The following is a 27,126-nucleotide window of genomic DNA, read 5'->3' as shown; positions in this document are numbered from 1 at the left end:
TTTTAGATCAAACTAACAGCACAGAGTTTCAGGACCTTACTGGATTTGCCTTGACCCAGGCTGATTTTATTTTGCTTTAACAGATGCCTGGAGGCCAATTAATGATTACCAACATTTTGGAGCTACCAGTCTGTGAGTTTCATCAGGTCAAGGTCTGATGCTTTTTGTCATTATCATAAGTTGAATATCTGAAAATTTGCCAATTTGATGTGCTGTATCTTGATTTAGGTCATAAAATATCAAAAAAATTGGTTATCTGAAGTATCTAGCTTAAACTTATGCAACCAAATTTGAGGTAACATCATCTGATAAAGTAGTTGAGTATGCGCATCAGCTGACTGCTTTTTAGGACTAAGCAGAATCATTGTTAAGTAGAAAAGAAGTTAACACAAGGAGTTATCAGGGATATTTACTGAAATGATCTTTTTAATCATCTTACTTGCCTTACAGTTACTTCATTCTTCTGTGTCAATGTGTGGCAATCTTCTTACACAAAAATTTTTAAATAACAGTACTGCCATAGTAATATATATATTCCTGCTTGGATTTTACATATGCCTCAAAATAACCACATATTCATATACCAAATATACTTCTCATACATGAAGACATAGAAGAAAAAGAGTAATAGGTATGTATGTGTTGTATTTGGTAGCAGAAAAAAAATAGAAAACGTGATTCTCTTTACAAAGTAGCAAGCATTGCATAGGAAATTTAAAGAGGTGGCACATCATTCTGTTTTCAAACCAAAGATGGAACTTTTATATTTAAACAGAAGAAAATTCTACTTTGAAAATTTAATATCAATTTAAAATCTGATAGTATCTCAGTCTTCCTTACTAAGCTGTGTTCACTAGTGTTTACGGGGTAACAGCTTCTAGTAAGATCTAGCAAACCCTATGTGGTGTGGGGAAACAGTTTTTTCCCCTGCAGTTATAAAATGGTAAAACCCCAGGGGGTGGTGACACTTGAAGTTTTGAAGTTTTACCCAATGAGCGCTTCTGCAAAATATAAACATATCACAAGCAGAACGGAAGAGAAGGTTGTTGTGGTTTTTGTTAGAAGAAGTAGCCATGTCATGAAAGCCACGAGCTGAAAGGGCAGGAGCCCCTCTGAGGGGGCTCTGCCCCCCCCAGCCCCAGCTGGGGTCATAGAAACTCGGAAACAGTGTTAGACTAGACTGAGGTCTGTGACTTAGAAGCTGGAAGGTTTTTTCCCTCCACTGTGAGCAGCAACCAGAACTGCACTGACCGAAGAAACGGTGGCAGAGAGCCAGAAGAGATAAGACCAAGCAGCAACAACAGGCAGGCAGCACACAGAGAGAACTCCTGGAAGGAGAGAGAGGAAGAGAACAAGAGCCTACAGCAGCAGAGAGAGAGAGGAAGTTGGGGTAAGAACTGAAATAAAACCCCATACCCCTCTGAGACCTCCAAGAAAGGAGGAAGATGATGGACTCTTACTTGAAAGAGTCTTAAAGTGCTACAGCACTTACAGAGAGGAGCTGAAAAGCTCCGAGAAGAATGCGGAGGGTGACCTTGGCCCCCCCGCTGATTGAGACAGAGCACAGAGCTCTGTAGGGAACTTGAATCCCCTGAAGATAAGGACCGTCACGAAGACCCCTGAGCTTCGTGATATGACGTAGTGAAGTGACCCTTGTCCTGGTGAACACAACCTATGGAAGAAGACCCCCGCTTGGAAATGAGTAGCTGAGGGGCCTTGGATACCCCCTCGTGAGTACTGGCAGAGATCCAGCCACAGCTGCTGCATGCATGAGAGGAAGAAAGCTTGCTGCCTTAGAGACTACTGCCCTGAGAGTAGAAGAAGATCATTTCCTTCTTCCCTTTGGACTTTTATTTGGAGGGGAGAAGAGATTTGATCCATTGTAAATACTTATGTCATGGTAGAGATAGTTAAGATTGTATATAATGTATTGTAGTATTTATTTGTACAGTCATTGTAATATATTCCCTTTCCCCCATTCTGAGTCTCATGTGGTTGTCTGGAAAACCATCTCACACTAGGTTGAGATGTGGGAGGGGGCTTAGACTAGGGAATTGGATTTTGAGGGCTCTCAAACCATGACACCCTACTAAATACAAGGGGTTTCTGGCCATCAGACTCTGTGAACTAGATTCCCTGGAGTGCCTTGTTTTTATTACCTCCATTCAAACCTTGACAACATGCAATCCAATCTCAGTTGTCTCTGCTTTAAGTGGAGAACTAGATTAGAAAAATCACTCTCATGTTCCCTTCCAGCCTAAATTATTCATGATTCTGTGACTCTGTGATAGAAAAGCATTTAAAGTAACAGTAATTTTTGTCTGAGTTCCTCAACAACTGTCTTGCCTCATGTCATGACATTGCATACCAGCGCATCAGAAGACAGTTTATTCAACCAGTTCCTCCAAGTGTATTATTATATCTTCTTTTCCACCTCCAGAATTAACTTCAGTGTCTTAGGGTTTTTTGCTGTTGGCGTGGGGGATTTGTCTGGTTTTTAATTTAATCAACTTAATTTTAAAAATGTTCTACCACATTAGAAAACATATATCATCTAAGCAGGGATTTGGCTGTATGCTAAAATTGTATGTGAAGTTATATTTCTTTCTTTCTTTTTTTCTTCTTTCCTTTCTCTTCTCATTTCAAAATATTTGTGATCTCTGTAGCCATCTTATCTAGTCTACTATATTTCACAGACTTCATTGCTTATAAACTCTGAATATGGCCCTTGGGTTACAGGTTGAGATTCCTAGAGTAGTGTCTAAATTTGCTGTTTCTTACCCTGAAAAGTAATTATAAACAATTTGGTCACCATTATGATTGTAATAATAAGAGTCTTTAGCATCAAAATGAAGTAAAATTTCAATTTAATAGCTACCCAAACATTTTCCAGTCTTTTCTGTAATTTTCCTGCCATATGCATTAACTTTTACATGTCTCCATATTAAAAATAGGACAATTTACTTAAGAAACTATTCTGTACCCAACTGCAGCATACATGAATGATGATTAATCACTCAGCTGTGAGTTTTAAAGATGAAATTCTTGGCCAGGGATGGAAGACAGAGCTTTCATTCTGAAAATAGAATCAAGTGAGCCTTAAAATGCAAGACCTCTGAAGATTAAGTTGTCTAGCTCAATCAGAGAGAAGATTGAAGGATGAATTCTACATGAATATATATGTATATGCACACAACTATAATGGAAGGGAGAAGACAGCTGTTTAACTCTGAAGACAAAATGGTGACATAAAACCAGTGATTGAGAGCTAACTTTTAGACGAATATGGTATTAGAATTAGAAATGTGTTCCAGTTGTGAGATATTTAAATATTGTCAGAGTAGTGCAACTTCCAACCATTTGATAACACAACTATTTCAAAGGTATATTTCACTCAAAAAAATTTTATAACCTCTGTGTATGTTTTTAATGAATATAGGACTACTTTGGTTCATTTGGACCTTGATATATTTAAATGATTCCCCGTTTTCATCATCATCATCATCATCATCATCATCTTTCAAGAACACAGGGGAAAACAAAATTTAATGCATTGACATTTTAATGTTCTTTGTACTTGCATCTATACATTAAATGGGTAACAAAATCAAATTTCATGCTTCAGAGCTTTTACCAGTCATCAGCAAAGTGAAGGAGTATATTGCCTTGATGAACAGTTGGTTAGATGTAGTTTTTCTCCTCTTCCTCTGAAGAATCAAAGTGTAGCTGCAGCTATAGTCTGGAAGTAAAGATAGTTATGAAGACACTTAGAAAATATTTTTTCAGTGTGTCTGCTGATATAATCAAGGTCATGCTGATCACCAGATTTTATTTGAGTAGAAAATTTTCCTTGCTCAGTCTAATGGGGATTTTGGAAGATTTTTTGCCAACTTATTAATTTTCTTTACAGTAAAACGAGTAGATGGAGATCTTGAAGTGTTATAGTGTGAAAATTATTTTTCAGCTTCTAAACTTTATGGTAAGAATAAATCATTTCTTGACCAGAAGAGTCAAAACTTAGCTCAATGTTGCTTGGATTATCTGAGTATATTTCAGATAATAAAATCCTTTCAATATTAAAAACGTGGAGCAGAGGAACACATACAGACCTCCCCTGATGCCATGCCCTACTCAAGGGCAAATGCATACTATCATTACACCCATGGACTCTAAGAAGGGGAAGTTACCAACTCTTACAGTGCTCAGATCAAAAGGTTGACAGTGGTGGTTGGAGAGCTTGGAGAGCTGCCATATACCCACCCATCCACTCTCTCACTTCCTCTCCTTAGTAGGACAGGGAGAAAAAATAAGTTGGAAAATCTTGTCATCTGTTAATGTCTCCCCACTGTTTATGGGGACAGAACTATAACACATTAGAAAAGCACCTAGTTAAAATAAAGTAAACAAAATAAACCAACAAAGTCCTGATTAATGATTACCCATTTAGGATAATAATAAACAAGGCGGAAAATCTCTACCCTCTTAACAAACACTGTAAATATGAGGTTGAATAAAGTGAATACTTTATAGTTTTAGTTAAATATGAACATGATGAACCTCAGGGAAATCAGAGTTCACTTTTCCTAACATCTTCAGTTTATATCTTTCTTCAGGAACAAGGCAACTGTCACATTTTTTATTTTTTTTTTTCATAAAAATGAAATGTTTCTGTAGTGTGTTAACCTTGGCTGACTTTCAGATTCCCACCAAGTCATTCTTTAACCCCCCTCCTCAACAGAATAGTGGCAAACGGGAAAAAACAAGGTGTAAAAGCTCATAGGTTGAGGTAAACACAAGGAGATAGACAAAACACACTTGGAGAAAATTAATGTAATTTATTGTCAAATAAAAATAGAGCAGGATAGTGAGAAACCATGACAAAACTAAAAACATTTTCCTCCTTCTCCCACCTCCTTCCCAGGCTTCACTTGGTTCTTGTCTCTTCTTTCACCTTCCCCTCTAAGAGGTGAAAAGCAATGTGGAATGGGGGTTACAGTCGGTTCATAATATTTCATCTCTCCCTCTTCTTCCTTTCCGTACTTTGACCCTGCTTCAATACATGGTCCTTCCCATGCTATACAGTCCTTCATTAGCTGCTCCAGCATGGGTCATTTCTGTGGGGTACAGTCCTTCAGGAACAGACTGCTCTAGCATGAGTCCCCACTGTGGGCTGTAGATATTGCCAGAAAATCTGCTCCCACTTGGGCTCCTCTCCACAGTCTCCTGTGTGGGCTCTCCACAGTCTGCAGCTTCCTTTAAGGTACGTTTTTCTGCCAGTGTGGGCTCATCCATGGCCTAGAGTGTTGACATCTGCTCCAACATGGCCTTCTGTGGGTTGTGGGGGGACAACCTGCTTCACTATGGTCTTCTTCATGGACTGCAGAGAAATCTCTCTGCACCAAGTGCCTGGAGCACGTCTTCCTCCTCCTTCTCCTCTGACCTCTGTGTCTGTAAGCTCTCATATTCACTCAGATTTTTCTCATTCCTCTCTCTCTCTCTCTCTCTCTCTCTCTCTTTCTCTCTCTCAGCTGCTACATAGTATCTTTTGCCCTTTCCTAATATGTTAGAGAAGCACAGTCGTCTTGGCTAGTGGGCTAAGCTGTGTCCTGTGGTTAGTTCATTTTAGAGCTGGCTGCAACTCATTCCGTCTCATGTGGTGAAAGTCCCTACTCTCACAGAAACTATCCCTGCAGCTCCCTTCCCTGCTATCTTACCACAACAGGCAGGAAATGTTTATAATTAGACTCCTCTTGCATTATCATGACAAAATGTTGAAAACCATAATCAGTATCTTTCTCTATAAAATCCTAGTTGATTCAGATTTCAAGTACTCAGTAAACTCTTACAATTTTAGAACAGGGAGAAAAGTTAGAGTATGTGCTCAGAAATCAGCTCTTAGAATTACACAATGCTTTAGATAATGCCTTTGCTTTTATTTTTCATAGGAAAGCCACTTGTTTTCTGGCTTAAATCAGACTGTCGGGCATTCAGTCACTTTAAATTCTGAATACAGGATCAATGTATTTATTAACACCTTGCAATCTGTGAGGATGTGCGAGAGATTTGCTCTCTCTGTATTGACCTGTCTGAAATCTTGTATTTTTGTCAAGTTTCTTTCTATCTCAAGCAGGGCACCTCCTGTGATGTAAGGACTTGCAATCTTATCTAAAAGATATTGCAGTTGATTAAAATCTTTTTGTTAGGTCAAGAAAGCTTGGAAAGTTTGTTTTGAGAGGTCAGTAAAATAGTAGGATACAGATCTTACATATTTGGGGGCAGCAGGAGACTAATAAACTCTTGCTCTCTAGAAGACATGATACAGTAAAAGAGACTCCTTATGATTCTTTCCACAAAGAAAATGGAGGTATATGGGTATATGACTTTGTGTTGATAAATATGATTTTTTTGTAACGGTACAGTGACTGACAATATGAAGAGGTACTAGAAAAGCCAGTCATGGATTACAGAGTTATATAGTGCAAATATCAAAAACTGATGTTACGAATAAAAATTTTGAAATTTTTATTGCATATAAAGATAATAAGTGAAGTTTACATTTCTATTAGTGCTGTCAGTTAAAAAGTTATTATGTTGTGGACTTAGAAACAGGCCCATGGTGCTCAACTCTTGACAAAAATTAAGTGTATTTTAATACTTTTCTAATTTCTGTATTTTTTCAGTTTGTGGTATAGTTACAACATTAGTGATAAAAACTTATAAACTTAATCTACACAAACCTTAAAGAACTAAAAAGGTTTCATTTGAAAATATGCTTTTCCTTTTATTCTTCTCTCTTCTTTTGTTTGTTTTACTTTGTTTCTAAATTGTATTACTATGTCTGTAGGAAATTATTCAATGGTGAATGTTTTGACACATTTAACTAAAGAGAGAAATGAAGCTCTCAAATGCATAAAAAGAAATAAATATTCTGTCACTGAGAAAACAAAAATTACTCTTAAAGGATGTCACATACATTTAAAGTAAGATGTGTTCATATAAATTTTTTTATTAATTTGATGTTATTTTTTCTATTATTTTGATGTTTACTTATCCATAGATAATAGAAACATGAACTTTCTCCACATAAATATATCTGGAGATCACAAATGCAGGTAAAAGATGCAAAATAAATGAAATTTCAAGAGTTAGAAAGGCTTATGTAACCATGAATGTGGAGGAGTTGTTAAAATGGAAAAGACTGTATAGTGTAGGGTCATATCCCACGTGTGAACTAAGGGATATAGAAAAAGAACTTCGTTTTTTTAAAAGGGAACTATCAACAGCGCACATGGCCACCATTTCTGTCCAAAGCAATAAGAAAAAGCTTACTAAACTCTGTGTTATTTATAGAAGCTGAAAGAATATTGTACTGTTTTTATAAATAATTTTCCTTTTTATCTAATTTACACTACTAAGAAAAACTTGGGTGGTATTTTATCTTTTTCAGAAGTCATGAGTATCACACAAACATTCCTTAGCTGGAAACAGCCACTGGTGTATTGTTTCTGTGATATTTGAGGCAGGATTTCCTATTATGTCTTGTGATTTTAATAACCAATTTTCAAGCAAGGTATAGTAACAGTGTTCCATGTGGCATATAGCATAACTGAAATCTTCATCCCTATATTGTTTTAAATAAGAACTTCTGTGCAAGTTTCTTGTAATTTTTTTCTATCAACTGATCTAGTAAGAGATATTACTTCTCCTCATGTCTTTTCATTTAGTGTCTAACTAGTGTCATTGTGCAGCAGTGTCATAGGCCAGAACTGAATACATCATGGCCAGAAGCATATATTAGATGTCGATGCTGAAGCTTAACCTTTTTCTAACACTGTCAAATATATTGGCATCTCACTTTCTCAGTCCATTTTCTGAGAAAATGTAAATGCTTTAGTCCTCCTGGCAGGGAATTTCAGCGTACATAATAGAAGAGAGAGACAATAACGCACAGTGCTCCTCTGGTGGCTAACAGAAGTAGCAGACAGCCCAAAGCATCATGCTTATCTGTTGCTTTCTTTCAGGAGCCAAAATGATGTTTCCTTCTGTTCCCAACTGATAACAAGTGCAAAATACAGGCAAAAATAACTTTGTGCCAACTGCATCCCTATTAGTTAAGAAAAAAACCAACTGCTGGGCTTATTGGCAAGAATGTGTACAAAATGTTCATAGATTTGCTGAAACTGAAATGTGTAGAGCTGGAACTAAGGGAAAAGGAAACAGTTCTGGGAATTAAGAGGAGGAGAAAGGCCAAGAAAAGGCATAGGAAAAGATGAAATATATTGAAAGAAATTATAGAAATTTTACAAAGAAAAGATATTCTGAGAGGAAGCAGCACTTGTTTCACTGAAATCGAATATGTACACCCAGTTTGTTTCCCTACAGCAGTCAAAGTGTGGGAGAAAAATTTCATGATACTGCTGCATAAGTTTTCCAGTTTCAGGTTAGCATTAACAAAATAGAAGAGATTTCTACCTCTTGGCTTCTGCTGATGATTCACTGATCAGTAAATTGTCATAAGTCTCCTGTGCTCCTCTACCTTGGAGAATTCCAAACTAGAGCTGTTTGAAAATTTACGATTAGAATAATTTCTGATAAGAAAATATTAATTGGTTGCAAGATATGTTAGGATATATGAAACAAAAAGAATTCATCATTTAATCATTTTGTAGAGATTTAATTCTCTCTTTACCATTTCACTTATTTATCTTTGCAGTGTAAATGTATTTTAATAAGCCTAAATTGCTTATACATTTATTTTATGCTTAGATTTGCCTGTACTTTTGTTTTGGAAAGATTGTCAGGTTTCTGACAAAGTCTTCAGACACTTTTGGAATGCTTCCTGTGAATAAATGTTTTGAAATTCAAAAATATTTCAAGAGTTTGAAAAAAGTTCTAGTTCAGTTCTGTTCTAGATAGCTACTTGTGATCAAATCTGTAGGCATATTGAATTAAAATTGTCTGTTCCTAAGAGGATTTATGTATGAATAACTTCCACTAAAGCTCGGACTAAAGGAACAACTAGAAAATGGCTTCTAAGAGAGAGAGTTTACAATTGTGTCAGTATGAAACTGCAGAGTGTTTATAGAATAATGTAGACTTTACATTTCTTGAGATTATGTTAAAGTCCTGTGGCTGACATGAGGAATTTGATTCTTTACATTAGAATTAGAATATAGTAAGAGGAGCTTTCAGCTGTTAGGAAGTTACATCATATTAATTTTATAGGAGTATTTCAATTGTTTATAATTAATGAATTATTTGAACAACTAGAGTACAGGAAAAGTGAAATATTTTAGAGTTTAGAACACATTTATTTTATGATGAAATAAAAATGTGAAGTTTGCCTTCAATAAAATACCATTAATACATAAAATAACATTAGCATATAACATAGTTTAGTTCTTGTGTATGTTTACACTGTAAATGAAAGGTCATAAATTTGTCAGACGTGCAGTGCCTCTCCAACCAATATTTGCATACAGCATTGAATAACTAACTATAAACTATTAATCCTTCTTTTTGTCTGACCTTATTATGACCAGTCATTGATTCATAAGCTGTATACCCTGTACAGCAATGAATATTGATGGATAAAGACCTGAAACTTTTATAATCCACCTGTGATTTCCTGAACGTTGCTGTTCTGTCCATAATGCTACTTGAGCATGCAAGTTGTTTTAAAGCAGTGAGTTTGTGAAAAATTATGCCTGCTGTAGAAATGCATTCATTGTGTTGTAATAGAGCTGAGACCTGTAATATGATGATGATTTGCCTTCGTGTTTTCTTGGTGTCCTTTTAGATAGGTCACAAGACATAATAAAATTACTAAACATTTAAATGTTATATAGATGTAGTGAATGACAGCTTTTCCCACTGTGCTTCTCCACACATTCATATCTTCATACATCTCTATCCCTTCAGATAAACACATCCATGGAAGCTGTAAATCTTGATATATATCATTAGAGAGGAGATTTTTAAGAAATGCAGTTTTGTATTTAATTATTTTTATTAAAAGTATATTCTGGGCCTCATACCTATTCTGTGAGGGTATCTTACAAAGGAAAAGGAGAGGTTTCCTTATGGCACAAAGCCGTAGTCTCTTCCACCCCTCTTTATTACTTTTAACACTGCCTTCTTCACAGCACAAAACATCCTGAACCTGTCTCCATAGTGGCCACGTTGAGCTGGCTTTCATGCACCAGAGACGGCACAGTGAGACTGCGCTCATCCGCGTGCTTCTGTTCAGTACTCCTCAGTCTACCCATATCCTCCTGTAGCTCAGCCACCAAGCAGAGTAGTTAATCTATCTGGTCACACCTCTCACAGGCTTACTTGCTACTATTCTCCACCTCCAGGAACATCCCTTCAAACAGTGAGAAACCTGGTTGATCATATGCTTGCACAGGAGCTCTTTCTGTGTGACTGCATTGGTTCTACCAGGTGCTAGAAGCTCAGGAGAAGCAGAGGACACTGATTTTTGTTGGGTTGTCATCATGCTGCCATGTAGCCTTCTGCTGCCACGCATCTGCCTGCTGCCATGCTGCCATTGCTTGTCCTTCTTATGCCTGCAAATAGCTTTCGTGAGGACATACCCTATTAGTTTTCCCAGGAACTAAAGTGAAACTGGTTGCGCTACGGTCTTCTGAATCTTCTTTTTCACATCTTTTTGTAGATTGATATAATATTTGTCCCTCTTGTAGTCAGCTGGGACTTCTTTCTGTCTGCATTTCCTTTCAAAGCTATAAAGAGTAATTCAGAATTAAGAGATTTTTTCATTAACCTTTTGTTTTGGAAATAATTTGTCATAATATTTAAGACTATAGTCTCTAATAAGATGAAGAAATTTGGAAAAAATAAATAGTACTCTAAGATCAAAATGAAACAAATTACAATATATGTATAAATAAGTGCTCTAAGTAATAATTTATTTAGCATATATTTATTCAAATATATGTTTATTCACATAAGGTATGCATTTCTAAATGTTGATGCTGAAGAAATTAAAGTCAGAACATCTAGTAGTAGCAAATAGAAGTGTTTCAGGGCAAAGTAATTTAATGTAAGTATCTAAAGATTAATTTTCATTTTGATCTTAGAGTACTATTTCTTTTTTCCAAATTCAGAGTTTGTAATAGTTTTTGCTTCCATCCTTTGTATAGGTATTCTGATGCACCCTTAATGTGAGGGGCAAAGAAAATGTAATGAATGCCTTATTGCACTTGGAATACAGTGAAAAAAAAAAAGCAACTGATACAGTATTTTGTTCCAGGTGGGAGTAAAAAGCAACTGCTTTGCTTGCCATTTACAATCCAGTTAAGAATTTTACTGACAGAATGTCGGCACCAGCTGTGGAAGAACTGATCAGCCTCAACTCTGAGTAAGTGAAGTCTTACACCTTTCGAGATTCATTTCAGACTAAATTTGCAAAGTCTGTTTGTTTCTAGCAACAAACGTAAGTTAAAAATACAGCTTCTAAGACATTGTAGAGCACTTTGGGTTCCCTTGTGGAATTCTTAAATGTAACTTTAACTTCATCTGTTCATGATGTTATTTTGCAAATTTGATACCATCACCTTCTGATTCCTCTTCCTTTCTAGACAATTAAAAGTACTCACTGAAAGTAATAGCAAATTATTATAAAGCATAAATATAAAATATGGACATAGTGCATATATTCAGTGATCAAGAAAATATAGGTAAATAGTAATCTACTGATGTAGAAGAAAACCGGTGAAAGAAAACTAAATTTGGGTGCTAATTAAACGACCCTTACTTCCTACTGCATTTCTCATGGGAGACAATTGTGGATGATAGATAGAAGCCTTGGTTGTTCCAAAATGGTCTCTGAGGGAGTCCTATGTTATCCTTCATGTGATGAGAGCTGAGGTGACAGCAGTGCTACCATCACAAAGTACAGAAATTATGCACACACATGAAAAAATTTTTAAAAATCTTCAGACAACTTCTTAATGGAAATATGTGGAAGGCACTGTTGTATTAAAACACAGTGTTCATCCTTATAGTCTTAGATTCTTAATATGCATGGGCTTCAGTATCTCAGTTTTATTTAGAATTGTATTTTTCCCTATTTTTTTTTCCTGCTAACTGTCAAAAAAATCTACTTTTCTGTAGCTAGTAGGAACTTGCAGACAAGATAAAGGTAGGATGGTTTTCAGTTTGTCAGATCTGCATTTTACTCAAAGACTGATTTTTCAGCAAAAATCAAATTCACTCTTTCAACAGCTTCTAAAAAACCTGGAGCAGTGGTCTGGAAAAAGAAGAAAAGGGTGTGAGAGAGAAAGGGAACAAGAAAGAAAGAGAGGTGGTGAGGGTGGAGTATCCATAAGACATACTTATTTATCAGAGACAAAGAAAAGATATGATACTGTAAAAAACTTTGAATGAAAACATCAGCGTCACTGCAAAATAAACAGTTCATAATGTTACAATACCTGACAGTTTGAAAATTGCTCAAAATGTACAGCTACTTGCATAGTGACTGGATAATAGAGAAGCTATACCGCATAATACTGCGTAATAGAGAAGCTAAATTCTCTTCAGTGGCTGCATTAATTTTGGATCACCATTTGCTTAACTGATTATTAGAAACTTGAATGGGTGTTTGTCTCCTTGGTCTACTGCTAGCCAAGCCAAGCTAGGTTATTACTCATACAGTAGTTGTTACATAAAATAAAAGAACAAGAACTCATCACAGATTCTCAATTGTATTGGATAAAGTTGATTAATATTCTCTAAAAGTTCTTTTTAGATCATAGAGGAGAAAGAATCTTAAAGTAGCATATTCTTGATTCAAACTGAGAATAATGTTTACACGAGTTATTTTTCAAACTTTCAACTAGGAATTTTATTCTCTGTGAGTGTTTAATGTTTAATTTTTCTGGAACAATGAGAGCATTCCTTCAGTGATTTGTTGATTTATAGCTGCATTTAGGAAACCCTTCCATTAATTATAGGTAGATTATTTTCTCCAAATCTTGAAATGAAGAAACCTGAGGCCTAAAAGGAGTTTGGTAGTGGTTACTGAAAAAGATGAAGCCTAGCAAGATTTTAAACTAAAAAAACCCTGAGACTTCTAGGAGTTCTTTGTCATTATCCAATTGCTGATAAGAGGAAGCAACTAATAAGCAAGATTCCATACGATTTATACATATCTTTGCCAGCTGCCAATTTTGAGTGGTATAAATACCTAGAAGGTGAAAAATTTCATCCTAGTTACCTTGTGACTATTGCCTGGGTATTCTGGAGACTGCTATAGTTGCTGAATATACATATATTTTTCAATTGCAAACTTACTAGTTTTTGTTAACATTTTTTGGTTCCTTCTGAATGGAGCAGTTTTGGTGTTTTGTTTTGTTTGTTTGGGGTTTTTTATTGTTGAAAATGAAATATTATAAACAATTAGTTTTCTTCTGTTTTCTAGCACAAATCAGCCATTATCAGTATAAACAGTAAGAATATTTTTCATGGTTATTTACCTGATATTTCAATATTATGATGTCAGACAAAGAAACTAAAAGTTGATCTAATTCTCAAGGAGAAAAAAGTTTTACTTCACAGATGTGTGAATATTAAGCAGAAGCAATATGATGATATATTGGATGTTACCTATTTATTCAATCACATGCAAAGTGAAGTTAGCACCAGTACTTCTGTACCAACACACTAAATTTTGCTCAATATTTCATCCATTCTGTTTACTACACGATACTAGAATCCTATGTCTCACAAACTCATCTCAAGATCAAAGAAGCTGTCTAAATTAGGCATGCAAGCTATTTCAGGCTTCTGCTCAACAGTGCTTAGCACTCTGCTGTGTTTTGTGCAATGCGCAAAACATCCTAGCAAATATCCTAGTAACATTTGAAGAAGGAAGAATATTTTGTCAACAAATTTCATATTAAAAGGAGAGAGGCATAGGCAATTGACATGTTCAAAATATTCAGCTTATTGATATTTGTTTGACACTTTACAAATTGAGAAATGGCTTCTTATATAAGAGTTGTATTTATATGGGTATCAGATGACCAATGTGTCTGACAGTGTGGAGAAATGATATGAAATTATCAGAGTTAATAAACATAGAGGTGGCAAAATCAAACCTCAACTTTGTAATGTGGAATCTGAGCGGCATACACATCCATTGGAGGACTTAGTCACTTATAGCAGTTTTATTTTACTTCTTTCTTATTTCAAAGTGAAATTATTAGTTTAGAAATATCATAATAATCATGTGAGGCAGGTAAGTAGCATTTTATTATTATTATTTTATCAGCTGCTATGTAAACCGTAGAATAGAGGTTGCTCTAGATCACAGACTCACTATTTAACAAGTTTGGGAAAATCCAGGTCCATGTAAATCATGCCTATCCAATGTGATAGCCTTGATGAGAAAGTCCTTCGATGCAGCTTTCATAGGATCTTTGTTGCCAGGTTGATGATACATAAACCAAATAATCAGTCCACAGTGTGTGCTGAAAACAGCCTGGACTGCTGGTCTTACTGTTGTGATCCACAATACAGAGCCCAGCTAGTGACCAGAAAGCTGTAGTTTCTCTCAGGGAGAAGTACCAAGACCAATAATGTTTAATATTCTTCATTAATAGCCTGAATAGTGGTGCAGATTTCACTCTCATCATGCTTGCAGAAGACACAAAATATCCATGGAGCAATCAATCTCGTAGAATATAGGGCTTCTGCAGAGACAAATTATCTGACAGGAACTCCATGAAAATGAATGTGAAGTCCTGCAACTAGGAGTCAACAGCAGAGGCTGAGGCTGACCAGCTGGTGAACTTCTCTGCAATAATGGTTCTGAGAGCTCTGGGGTCACTAGGCTGACCCTAGGCAGCAGTAAACCCAGGCAGAGCACTCACATATCCTGGACTGCATTAGCAAGGGTGCAGTCAACATATATGAGAAAGTATGCACTGCTGTTCATACTGTCAGATTGCATCTGTCAGGCTTTGAGAACCCCAGTATGAGATAGACTGCTGTAATGGAGTTACAGTGTGGTCTGGGGATGGAGTGTAGTTGCAAGTGAGAGGTGCAACCAGATAGATTAACTGCTCTGCTTGGTGGCTGAACTACAGGAGGATGTAGGCAGACTGAGGAGTATTGAACAGCCTGAGAAGGCAACTGGTGAGAGTAATCTCACTGTGCCATCCCTGATGCATGCAAGCCAACTCAACATGGCCTCTATGGAGGCAGGTCCAGGATCTGTCTTGGGCCATAACAATATGCTTTAATTGGATGTGCTTTCCACAGAGGGCTTGATGACACCCAGCAGTCAAAACATTAAATAATTTTCTATTTTTTGACATTAAAAAATAAATAAAACAGCAAAAGAGCATATATTCAGAGGCTTGACCTTTACTCAAGAAGAGCACAGCCATGAGAATCTGTCAACTAGTTTTTGGTCCTTGTGCTTTTCAGAGATTCATCCCAGATTCAAGTTATGTTATTTAGCCTTTGAAAGAGAAATAGTGTTAATTTATTTAGAGGTATCTCCTTACTGTAATATATGGGCCTCTTTTTACTCTGGATGTCAGGATAACCTTCTTGAGGAAATGTATGATAAGCAAGAGAAATTATCAAACATTTAGGCTTGAATAAGGACACGTTGCAGATTGTTATAGATTGTAGCTAAGGGCACCACAGATTCATCTTTAAATTAATATATATTCAGTATATACCTTTCAAATAGTTCCCAAATATTGACTGGCATGTGGTGAAAAATAGTCACAGAACAAATAAAGTGGGATGAGTAAGTTGTTTAAGGCATTTATATCCTCTTGAACACAACAAATGCAAATGAACAGGGACTGTGTTAAGTTACATATTTCACAAGTATTTCCAGAGAGCAAAGTGCCAGAGTTAAAGCAAAAGATAACTTCAGATTAAAAATAAAATCTGTGTATATTAATCAATTTATCTTAACACAATCTGAATGACAACAAATAAAACCCAGAAAAATTAAGGATATAGAATTAAGGATTATTGCTGTTCATGTTACAGCATTCTAAAGTAAGCTGACACCAGAATACTTTTATCTTGGTCTATTTCTAGGTCATCTTTGCCCCAGTGACAGAATAAAAGGCAAGGGAACTGTTGTACTCATTCTACATTTGGGAACGAGGTCACAGCAAAGTGAGCATTTGACACCAGGAGTCTGCTATTAACCCAGTAGTGGAACCTGTTTATTTTGACCCTTGCTCAGGGCTTCAGCTTTCATCTCTAAGAAAGGTTAACACTTTGCATCTGGATAACATCAGAATCAGATTTTCACAAGCTTTTAGTACCCTTATTGGATGAGGTCTTCTATTCTGTCCGCAGAGAGTGCTTATTTAATTATCAACTGATTGTCCCTGATTTTAATATGTGCTGGAGGTGAAGGTTAACATTTTTGCTGCTTTTCTGAAGTTCCATGTGATGACAAAATTTGACAAGGCATAATTGGTTATGATTTGTCTCTTAATCTTATAATCTCTTATAATTATTCCATTTATATGTGGGGAGATAACAGGCTTTAGAGACATATTGAACTGACAGTTCTCTCAGACACAGGAAAAGAGAAAACATTTGACATTTCTGTGGACTGACTCAGATTATAAGGGCGAGAAGAAGCTTAGCTTCTGTCTCCGTATTTTTTAGCCCTTTGAATAGGCAAATAGTGAACATGGACAATAGCTTTTGTTAGGAGTTTTTGAGCTGTTATTTGCATGGTATTGTCTGCAGGGTAAGAAGTTCTATTTCCTGTTTGTTCATCAATAAAAAGTTTAAAGGTTATATGTAGATAAAACATGGAACCTCTAAGCACGATGAAAATTCTGTCTTTAGTTCCTAAACTAAGGTTGTAAATAAGGTATTCTTGAAAGTGTTTGAAACCAGAACATCTACAAAGATAGAATTTTAAGTACTTTTTTCATATTTATAAGTGCAGAATTTGCTGATAGTTAATATTGACTATACTGTATGTGAAACAGACATACAAACTGCTAAATAAATGGGGCAATCTAAGAGCAGACCAAACAGTGATGGCATGTGAATGTAATAATGTAATAATCTCTTCTAGCATATAAGTATCATTACCAAACATGTAGAAGTCTGACATCTTCTATTTTCATAAGTCCTGTGGAGTGCAACTACTCTCCTCTTTATGCAAATGTGAAATTCAGGTGCAGAAAGAGCAATTAATTTCCCCAGTGTTATACAGGATATATATAGAAAACTAGGGAGATACTGTCCCAGATCCTATGTTAGGGTCTTAAAAATGAAGCTGTTCTTTGTGCAGGTTGCCAGTAATACAGAAAACAAGTAGTCCACTTTCATTTTCAAAATTACTTTTGTATTTAAAAAGGGCAAAACATTTTTGGAAATAATTTCTTGAAATGGTAATACAGGTGGGTTTTTGTCATATTGTACAGACTGGCATTATTAGAAGGCTACCATGTGTTCGTATTTCATATGATGTATATCTTAAGAAGATTATTGAGCAATTTTCTATATATTTCAAATCAGGTAATATCTGTGACTGAATTCTGAGATGGTATCTGTGTGTGTGTCTTGTGTGTGTGTGTCTGTGTGTGTGTGTGTGTGATATGAATCTGGGTAGATCTCTATTTTCATGCTAAATTGATCTCAGAAGACCTTTGTGAAGACATGTCAGTCCCCTTCCACGATAATCTCCTCCATCTAGAATTAAACACTCCATTCTGAAGTTGTCTTCTCAATTTCATAGGAAGAATAGTATGAACACTACTCACAATTTCAAATAATATGAAATACATCAATGAGAGTGATACAATTTCTTATTTAAATGTACTGATATGTACTATAACCTCTGATATAGAACATACATAGCATATCAGCTAAACTAACATTAATCATATTTTGGTTTTAGGATTGCTTCCTGACTTGTTTTACACATTATAAATATATATTTTCCTACATGACGGTTACTTCAGTCTTTATCATACAAAACCTTTCTCTCAGCCCCTTTTCATTTGCCAAACTTAAACATTCAAGCTAACAGTTTTCATGCAGTTATTTGCCTTGAGCTGAATATTAAAGTTTCAGCTAAAACTGTTCAGTCATATTGTAGGTGAGGCTTGGACAAAATATATTGTTTTGTCCATGACTTTTTAAAAAGTATACAGCTTTTACTCAAGATAAGCTATTGCTTCTGGGACTAGAAAACAGTGTGATGTTTGACAAGGCCGTGGCTTGGTGCTGCTTCTAGCAAAAGCTGCCATATTTTGTAAGGTGATTTGCCTCTGAAAATATCTGTGTACATGTTGTCTGTAAAAACTTGTTAGAGATTTTTATCTGTATGGAGGATACCCCAATATCCATTGGCTGCTACATGTGATTATGCAGTCTTTTTGTCTTATGCTAAGGGTGAAAAGATAACACATTTTACATGTAAACCAAATAATTCCTTATTAGTATAACTGAAATATTAACAGTATAAGTAAAATACTATTACTGGTCCAGATCTTATAATTATACAGAAGGAAAGAAAGCAAGTTTGCTGATAACACCAAATTTAGAGGTTATGTTTACTCTTGAGGGGTAAGAGCCCTTGCAGAGGGATCTGGATAGATTGGAGCAGTTCTGGATCCCACAATTTAAGAAGGATTTTAAGATCTTTTTGAGTATCTAGAGAATGGCAACAAAGCTGATGAAAAGGCTGTAAAACATACACTGTGAGGAACGGCTAAGGACTTTGGGCTCATCCAGTTTGGAGAAAAAGAGGCTGAGGAGACATTGCTCTCTGTAGATTTCAGAGGAAAAGTGGAGATGCAGATGCTGATCTCTTCTCTCTGGGATCCAGGGATAGGATGAATGGGCATGGTTCACACTGTGCCATGGAAGGTTCAGACTGGACATTAGGAAACAATTTTTTACCCAGAGAGTGGTCAAACCCTGGAAAATGTTTCCTGGAGAAGTTGTTGATGTCCCAACCCTGTCAGTGTTTAAGAGGCATTTGGACAATGCCCTTAGTAACATGTTTTACCTTTGGGTCAACCATAAAGTGGCTGATCAGTTGGATTAGATGATGGTTGTATGTCCCTTCCAATTGAAATATTCAGTCTAGTCTAGTCTAGTCTAGTCTAGTCTAGTCTTAACAAAAAAGTAATGTTATTAGAGGATATGTTTCCATAATCATCATAGAATCATAAAACACCAGATCAGAAGAGGTCCTCAAAGATGATCTGGTCCAAACTTTCATGTCAAAAGCATGGTCTAGACAAAATTGAATAGAACTCTGTCTGTCTGAATTTTAAGTGTCCAACTTTGTGTAATCTACAACTTCCCTGGAGAGATTATTCCAAAGTATGTTTGTTCTCACTGTGAAAAAATTTTCCTCCTGTGTCTAATCAGACTGTCCCCAGGAGTAATTTGTACCTATTGCCCCTCATCTTTCCCATATGATTCTTTTTAAAAAGAATGTGGTTTAAAGCTGTACGTCCTTTTTAAAAGCCATTTAAATCTGACTTACTGTTCTCTGTAAAGCATTAGCATTCAAATAGTGTTATTCAGATTGGCAAGCAGTCTACATGCACACAAACACATCACTGCTTACTACAGCAAAAATCACATGTTTAAACATTTACTGCTTCAAAGCATATTAGTAGTAAATATAACACCTGATCCCTCTCATCGCAGCACATTTAGTGAGGTTCTGAAAAGCTCAGCAGTGTACCAAGAGGGCAGCTAATACATCTAGGTTTTTTTCATCTGCCTTTGAAGTCCTTTCTGAAGTCTGTATGAAACTTGTTCCAGACCTGATGAGTTTCAAGTTTCCCCATGAAACTCAGTCCTTGTAGGACAGATCAACTCAATGTTGACCTATTGTATTATCACTGAAATATCTCACACAAATTGAACTTTAATTTGCAGTGGACCACAATACAGTTCTTAGGCAAATATACAGATATTAACTTCAAACTCCAAATATGGGTGCTCACGTTCAGCAAAGAGAAGGCTGAGGAGTGATGATTACATAATAGATTCATAGATTACATCTCCACTGACATATTTTGGCTTCACTGCCTGTAACCAGCTCTTCAGACTGAAACTAAGTTTTCTCTGTTCACTCCACTGCTCTCCTCTGCTCCTCAGGGCTACAAAGGACACATGGCCTGGAATCACCATGCATGTGTGTTCAGCTTAGACTCTGTGTGCTAAGTAGGTCTAATAAAACTGTAAAAAAAGAGGTGGTAGAGTATGTCTCTCCTGTCTGACCAAAAAAGCTGTACACTGTTAGCTGGAAAGGTAGCAGCTATTTACGCAAAATAATTGGTAAAATAATAAGGAAGATTTCTGGATTATATGGAACTGTTACTTTAAATGTAGATTTTCCTTTTTAGTAGGTGTCCCGGTGTGAGAAAAAAATCTCTTCTTTCAATTTATAAAAAACCAGCAAAAAAGAAAATCACTTGCAGGACAAGGAAACTTGCAGCAAGAAATCCTTTATTGGCAGCGCTGGGTGCAATCCCAAGCCACATGCATGGAAAAGCACACCCAATTCGAAAAACCTGCGCCCTTTGTGCCCTTGGCCACCTAAGATGTTGAATATTCAACAGGTAACAGGTATTTTACCTTAAAAGGTAATTTTTCGAACTCCGGAGGGGGGTGTTGCCCTCCCGCCTGATTGATTGATGACGTACCCCCCCTGTACAGCACAGGGGGGTCCTTTTGCATACAAAGACCTACCATGCGGCCAGAGTAAATTTTTCATTTTTATATATTGTACCCTACCTCAACCACGAAATTTCCTTGGTGTCAAGCCTTGATGGGCCTTTTTCACCTTACAGTCTTCGCAAGGAGCCTACAATTCCTGAAATTAAATGAAGGATGCAAAAAAATTCCAACACCCCCTGCTTTCCACTTAAATCAATTTACTTATAATAAAACCGGATTGTTTTATTTCTCATACCAGGTTACAAAAAGATTCTCATAGCCACCCTTTCTTTTCTCTTTTCCCCAAATATACCTACTAATTTGGACTGTGACAAGAACTTGAGATAAGATAAGGGTTGTACTATTATCCTTGGAGAAGAATGTATCCTCAAGTACGAAAGACTGGAATGCTGATGACTCAGACAGTCAAGGTGCAAGCTGAGGATGTTCAAAGTAACCATGGAGGTGCTGAGGGTGTTCTCACCCCCCACCTCTGGCTACAAGCTTCATGTTAAACAAGATAAGGAGAGAGACAAATCCTGCTAGGCAGAGTAGGTTTCTTCCTCCTTATACAAAGGACTCAGCTGTGACAACTCCACTCCCCAGAAGCATGGACACAATTCACACATAGCCTGAAGATATTTTTCTCTGCTGATGAGACATAATGGATCCACTTGTGCTGACACAAGAGGCAGCTGTAATCTCTTAGGAGGTGTCAAAGACTCCTGAAATGTTCCATCATCTAGTGTAGAACTCCCCACCCCAGGGCAGGTACTGGGAGTGTTCCCACCTACCTAAGCAGAATAAAAGATCACACTTGGACTTAACACAGGGTTTTCTTCCCTTACAACATGGGACTGTCCTTGCCACCTGAGGTTTCCATCACCACCTCGATGGATATGGACTACGACCACCACTTCAACCAACAAGCATCGAAATTGCAACAAGAAGTTCCATTGCTGGATCCAGCAGGTATATTACAAGTCCTTCCAGTTGTCTGAGGGGTCCAGAGCCCTGTATTGACTGACTGTACTGGCACTGCAGCCTCACTCCAGTGCGGACTCTCCAACCATTCCTGCTAGGTTTTCTGGGCATGGCAAAGGTAAACCACATGGAAGCGAGGTCATCTTGTCTCTGTCCTGTAGACATGTATGGCTTATTAACATAATAAGTAAATAAACCATGCGGACCCAGCTAGCTAGTTGGGGTTCAGCCACCAAATCCCTTTATTGAAATGAGACAACAGCTTATAAATGTGGGTTTGGATAATAACACGTTACACCATGTGACCTTAACAACCAGTCATACTAAGGCACTTCACAGCACGTGTGATAGAGTGCTTGGGAAACTACATCTCCCAGGGTGCTGTTCGGCACCCTTCCTGAAACCTGACTCCTGTGGTTTTTTTCTGGGTGGAGGAGGCTGGCCACCATCTCAATTTGGTCCAGTGGGCAGGTCTTGGGAAGTTTCTCCTCATGAGGAGGCTGGCCACCATCTCAATTTGGTCCAGTGAGCAGGTCTTGGGAAGTTTGTTTGACCCAGTTTTATCAGTGCTGTTATTAGCATTCTTCTTGATAAAGAGTTATTTTTTTCACTTACATCCAGTATTCGATCTCCCTCTCTGTGTTGGAGAAACCGGGGATATTGAATACAAGGGAGGAGACTTTTGTCTGAGGTCTCTTCCCCTCCAAATTGTATCAAACCAAGACAGTAGGGAACATCTAGAAAAGATTATTGTTCTGCTTAATATGGCTGAATGTAGAAGAGAAGCTGTCCTAACAAGAGGTAACTAATGTGCAGGAAATTCTTCAGTTTATCTGTATTTTCTTTGAAGTGTTTAAAGTAGTCCTTGTAGGAGAATCAGCAGAGACAGAATACTGACACTCTTCTTGTGGTAATGGACAGCTGGATCATGATGGACAGATTTCCTGCAGTAGGATGACATTTCTGGAGGATTTGTGTGTGACAGATGGGATACCACCTGCTGACAATTGGAAGGGGCTATATTAACTTTATTGAAAATATGAAACTCTGAAACGTGAGTAAATTAAGGATGTCATATCTTTTGCTTCTGTAATGTGTTAGGAAATGTCAAGATTTAGGAAAAGGTGAAAAACAGAGGACAACTGAGTCATTTGAAAGTTATTCCAAAGTCTTGACTATGTAGAAAGTAAAGGATATTGGAGCTCTATGTGGATTATTAGACTGGATAAAGGTCTTTAAGGACAGATTGACCATAGCTGTCACTATTAAATCTAATATGGATATACCTGGCTTTGTTACCTTCATGAAAAAGTAGCTTCCTCGATGCACTTGCGGTATGTAACTATATTACTACCTTTTTCAACTGTCATGCAAGAGAATTTCTGTGCTTTTTATTTTCAGTTGTCATGTGAGTGCATCCAGTGTAGACTTACTTCAAGCAACAAACTAAATCAGGCTTTACAAAACTTTAAACCTTGGGTTTCTGAATGTCTGTAGAGGAATTAGGTGACTTTAAATTTACTTTTTCTGGAGTATTTTTAATTAAATGTATTTATACCAGAAAGCCTCCATCAGAATGTTGAGAAGGCCAGCATACACACATATTTTGATTATGTAAAGTGTAGTTCTAACAAATAAGAATTTCCACTTTTTAGGTATGATTACTGTCTTGTTTTATTAAAGGTATAAAAAAAAAAAATGTGTGAGGAACTTGTTGCAGCTAGTAATCCCTAAAACTGAACACATTATAAATTTCAGCAGAGAGAAGCCCATGTGAAAGAAAAAAACCTAGGAAAAATATGCAATGCAAAAGTAGTTAGGAAGATAGTAAATAGCAAGATAGACCTTTAATCAAAGAGGTAGCCAGTTTACAACAGAAAATTACTGTTTTCTGGAGAAAAATGTTCTAAAAAAATTCTAAGCTTACAGAACCAGATGGAAAACTCCCTCTTCTTCTTTATGTATTCAACAGGCGAAAATTGTTTACTACTGCATAGTGCTATGCCACATTTTGCTCTTGTTACTCATACTGAATACATCTCTCCTGCGAGATAATTTTCACTAAAACTATTGTGATTCGTTGCAAAACAAAGAACTTGTCAACTGAAAAAGGACATGCAAATTATTTTCTTTAATGTTTAGAAGTGTATTATATTTCTTTAAGGCTCTGGGCCCATGGAAGATGGGGCAAGTAGCTAACCCATTAAACAGTAAAAAGGAGTAATTTGTTTTAAGAACTAGGTTCGACTTGTTGAAAGAATTTAGGTATTTTAAGTTTTCCACCAGACTTAAGTGTAAGTTGTCTACTATTTCATGCTAGTCAAAGTGCTGGTCATGAAAAAAGGCTTCCCTTTTCTTTGCTCTACCTTCTTTTGCCCTGGTAACTTTGTATTTAAAAAAATGGAAATCTGTTTCAGAAGACATCTCAGTTAATTGAAGTAATATCACTTGTAGTGCAAAGATCATAAGAGTTCTGTTTTGTTTGGTATTATTTACTTATTTTTCTGTAGCTATGAATAATTAAGATGTGTGAAAAATACAGTCACATAAGCAATAGTTCACAAACTACTGACTAATTCATTGATTACTGCTGCTTTGAAATATGAGTACAATTTCTGCTGACACTTACAAGTAACATGATTTACGGGCAACGCTTTCCCAATTAACATTATAATGTATAACTTTATTTAAAAATCATATTACTATGTAAAACATATTAAATAGGCAATAGAATTCCTATCACTAGTGCCCAGATATTTATGTTGTAGAAATTCACAGTTATTTAAATATTTATAAAATGAGAGTTGAGAGAAGCACTTTTGAAAAGTAGTTAATAATGAATAGACATCAAGGGAGCCATCATTATAACAGCAAAATACTGTGCAATTCCAATAACTTTCCTGGTACAGAAGCAGGCCGTCAAATTTAATTAAAAGCAGTCAAAAATAAACTGAAAAATTGAACTGCAAAAGCCTATCCTTTGCCAGCAGGTGAAGGCAAAGGAGAAGTGAGAACCTTGAAAGTAGTAATGAATTGATAAGCCTTCCTTCCTGCAACTTGTAATTCGTTCTGTCAGATTTTAGCATCAGTTAAACTAGATTAATAGAACAATCACTGATTCTCTATCTTAAATCTTTATGCACAGTCCTTTTCTTATGGGTTTCAATGATAAATGAAAGTCTGATAGGGTCAAAATTAATTTCCTTGCTTGCTCATTTCTTTTAAATAATTATGTTATGTACATTAGCCGGGCACAGAGAAAATCAAAACAACTTAGAGACAGAAATAAACATTTTTATTGAGGTTTTTTTATTGTCCTTTCAGAGAGGTTTAATATCTTTTTATCCTGCAAAGGTAGATATCACCTAGAAAGTGAAGTATTGACGTCTTCATCTGCCACTAGAGGTTCTCATGGTGAAATGAAAGATAAGGAGAGTTATTTGTAATGTAATAGGGCTAGCAAATTTATTGCTGCTTTATATGCTCAGATTGATGTGGATATATGCAAACTGTACCACAAGGACAGAACCAATTTACTTTAGATCATTTTATTTTTTATAATAATAATGTTTTAATGAAGCTAAATCTTCCCTGCTGTGACCTTATTATGTTTTTCAACATCAGTTGGAAATAGATTATGTTGAATTGTAACAGAGCTCGTGAAGCAGCAGGAATTCGGAGGCAGAAGATCAATTATATTTTAGTGGTCAATACAGAAATAGGAGAGGCAAAAGCCAAGTAAATTCTGGGAAATTAACCAGCTTAAAAAAAAAAAGTAAACTATTTTCTTGTCAGTCAACATTACACACTACAGTTCTTATAGAGGCTGTTGAAGACACAGTAGTTTACAAAGATGGAAGTTTCCACCCTAGTAGATGTTTCAGGAGGTTTGACATTATCTTACAAAACAGAGTGAAGTAAATAGGAAGTGTGATGTTGAAAGACTGAATAAAATTTATAGCAATATGACTGAATATTACTTTACTCTTTGGTAATGAATCACCCTTTATGGAATTAAAAGAAGTGGACTAGTAAGAAATGTACAATTTACTGTCTGCCATTCAATTTTCATGTGCTACAAGAATCTGAAAGGTAAATAATAATTAATTCAAAACACAAATAAAACTTTTCCCCCATTGTAATTTCTTCTCCTTCATCAACAGTTGAAGGTTGTGCTCTTGAGTTCAGGAAAAGGTAAACTTTCAAGAAAGATTTGCTTATAATGCAATAGCCATTAAAAAAAGGTGCTCTTAAGATCATTCATTCTTGATGAAATTCCCAATTATTTTCTGTGTTGTTATATTCAATTCTAGATACCTTTTACTTTAAAATACTGTTAAAAAAATAACTCTAAAAGACATGAAAAGAGAGGCCACTATCCTCACTTATATTAAGAATCTTATTTAATGTGTTATGCGGGAAGATTTTCTTGGGTGTAATGCAAAGCAATAAAGTAATATTCATGGTAGAATTCCTTGTACCACTGATACACACAAGGCCTGCATGCTATTAATGTATATTCACTCTAATTCTTTTAACTTCTTTTACACAATTCACAGTGAGACAGAAAATGTATATGGCACATTGTATATCCTAAACAAGGGTGTAGAAGGGATGAATTGGTCTCCAAACCTTGAAGTGATTCTTTACAATGAGATGTGCCCGGTGTACTTTCAAGCGGATGTGGACACTTTTGTGATTGCTCTGGTGCACTCAGATGATAGGGTAGTCAAAAGTCTTGGGAATAAATACAGGAAACATATTATGATAACTTCACTCAGTCTGAATAACATTTAGCAGCTGAGGTACTCAGACTGAAGAGATATCCAGCATGATTTAGAACTAAATCTGAAGCAAATATGTGCTAAGTTCTGCAATATTCTTCACGTTCCCACTGGCCCTACCTGTGAAACAAGACACAGAGGATAGGAATGTCCCCATATGTCAGCCACCCAAGTCAGGACCCTTGAGTTCTAAAGCAAGATGTAAAATGCGTACAATATGCCTGTAATCAGTGTTTTCACAGTCACCCTTAATGAGAAAGTCATCTTGACTTGTTTTCGTAGAGATAGATTGAAGAATTCTCTTATGCCATGACTCGAGCAGCCTGGGCTGCATCTCTGTCTACTCTATTTCTAGAAAGTTATCAAGAAATGGTTTGTGAGAAGTGACTGGTACATACATTTTTCAGTTGGATGTGAGGTCTCTGTTCTTTTCACAAATAATTTGTTTCCATGAGCATAGAGAGTCTGTCACATAGAGATGTAGTCACAGTCAATGTGGAAAACAAGAGAGACTCTAAAGATCCCTCATCTCTTTAAACAGTGGAATCTTAAATATAACCTTGGTATCCTTTGGCCTAGAGTGTTCATGTAAATATATCTTTTTACATTGTGAAAGATAAGATATGAAAGGATAAAATGGGATAATATC

General features: G+C 36.3%; 1 protein-coding gene across 47 annotated transcripts in view; it reads left to right on the top strand.

Moving 5' to 3' along the window:
- PTPRD (protein tyrosine phosphatase, receptor type D) overlaps positions 1 to 27,126 on the top strand; it is a 1,162,785-nt gene that overhangs the window by 296,297 nt on the left and 839,362 nt on the right. For all 47 annotated transcript variants that reach the window (XM_027635107.1, XM_027635108.1, XM_027635120.1 and 44 more), the window contains one exon: positions 11,273 to 11,380. The gene's annotated coding sequence lies outside the window, so the exon portion shown is untranslated. The remainder of the gene's footprint in view (positions 1 to 11,272; positions 11,381 to 27,126) is intronic.

The sequence above is a fragment of the Corapipo altera genome, unplaced genomic scaffold, assembly GCF_003945725.1.
Source record: "Corapipo altera isolate COAL_440 unplaced genomic scaffold, ASM394572v1 61411, whole genome shotgun sequence".
NCBI classification, from domain to species: Eukaryota; Metazoa; Chordata; class Aves; order Passeriformes; family Pipridae; genus Corapipo; species Corapipo altera.
The sequence above is the reverse complement of the archived record's forward strand: the minus strand, read 5'-3'. Positions and strand labels throughout refer to the sequence as shown.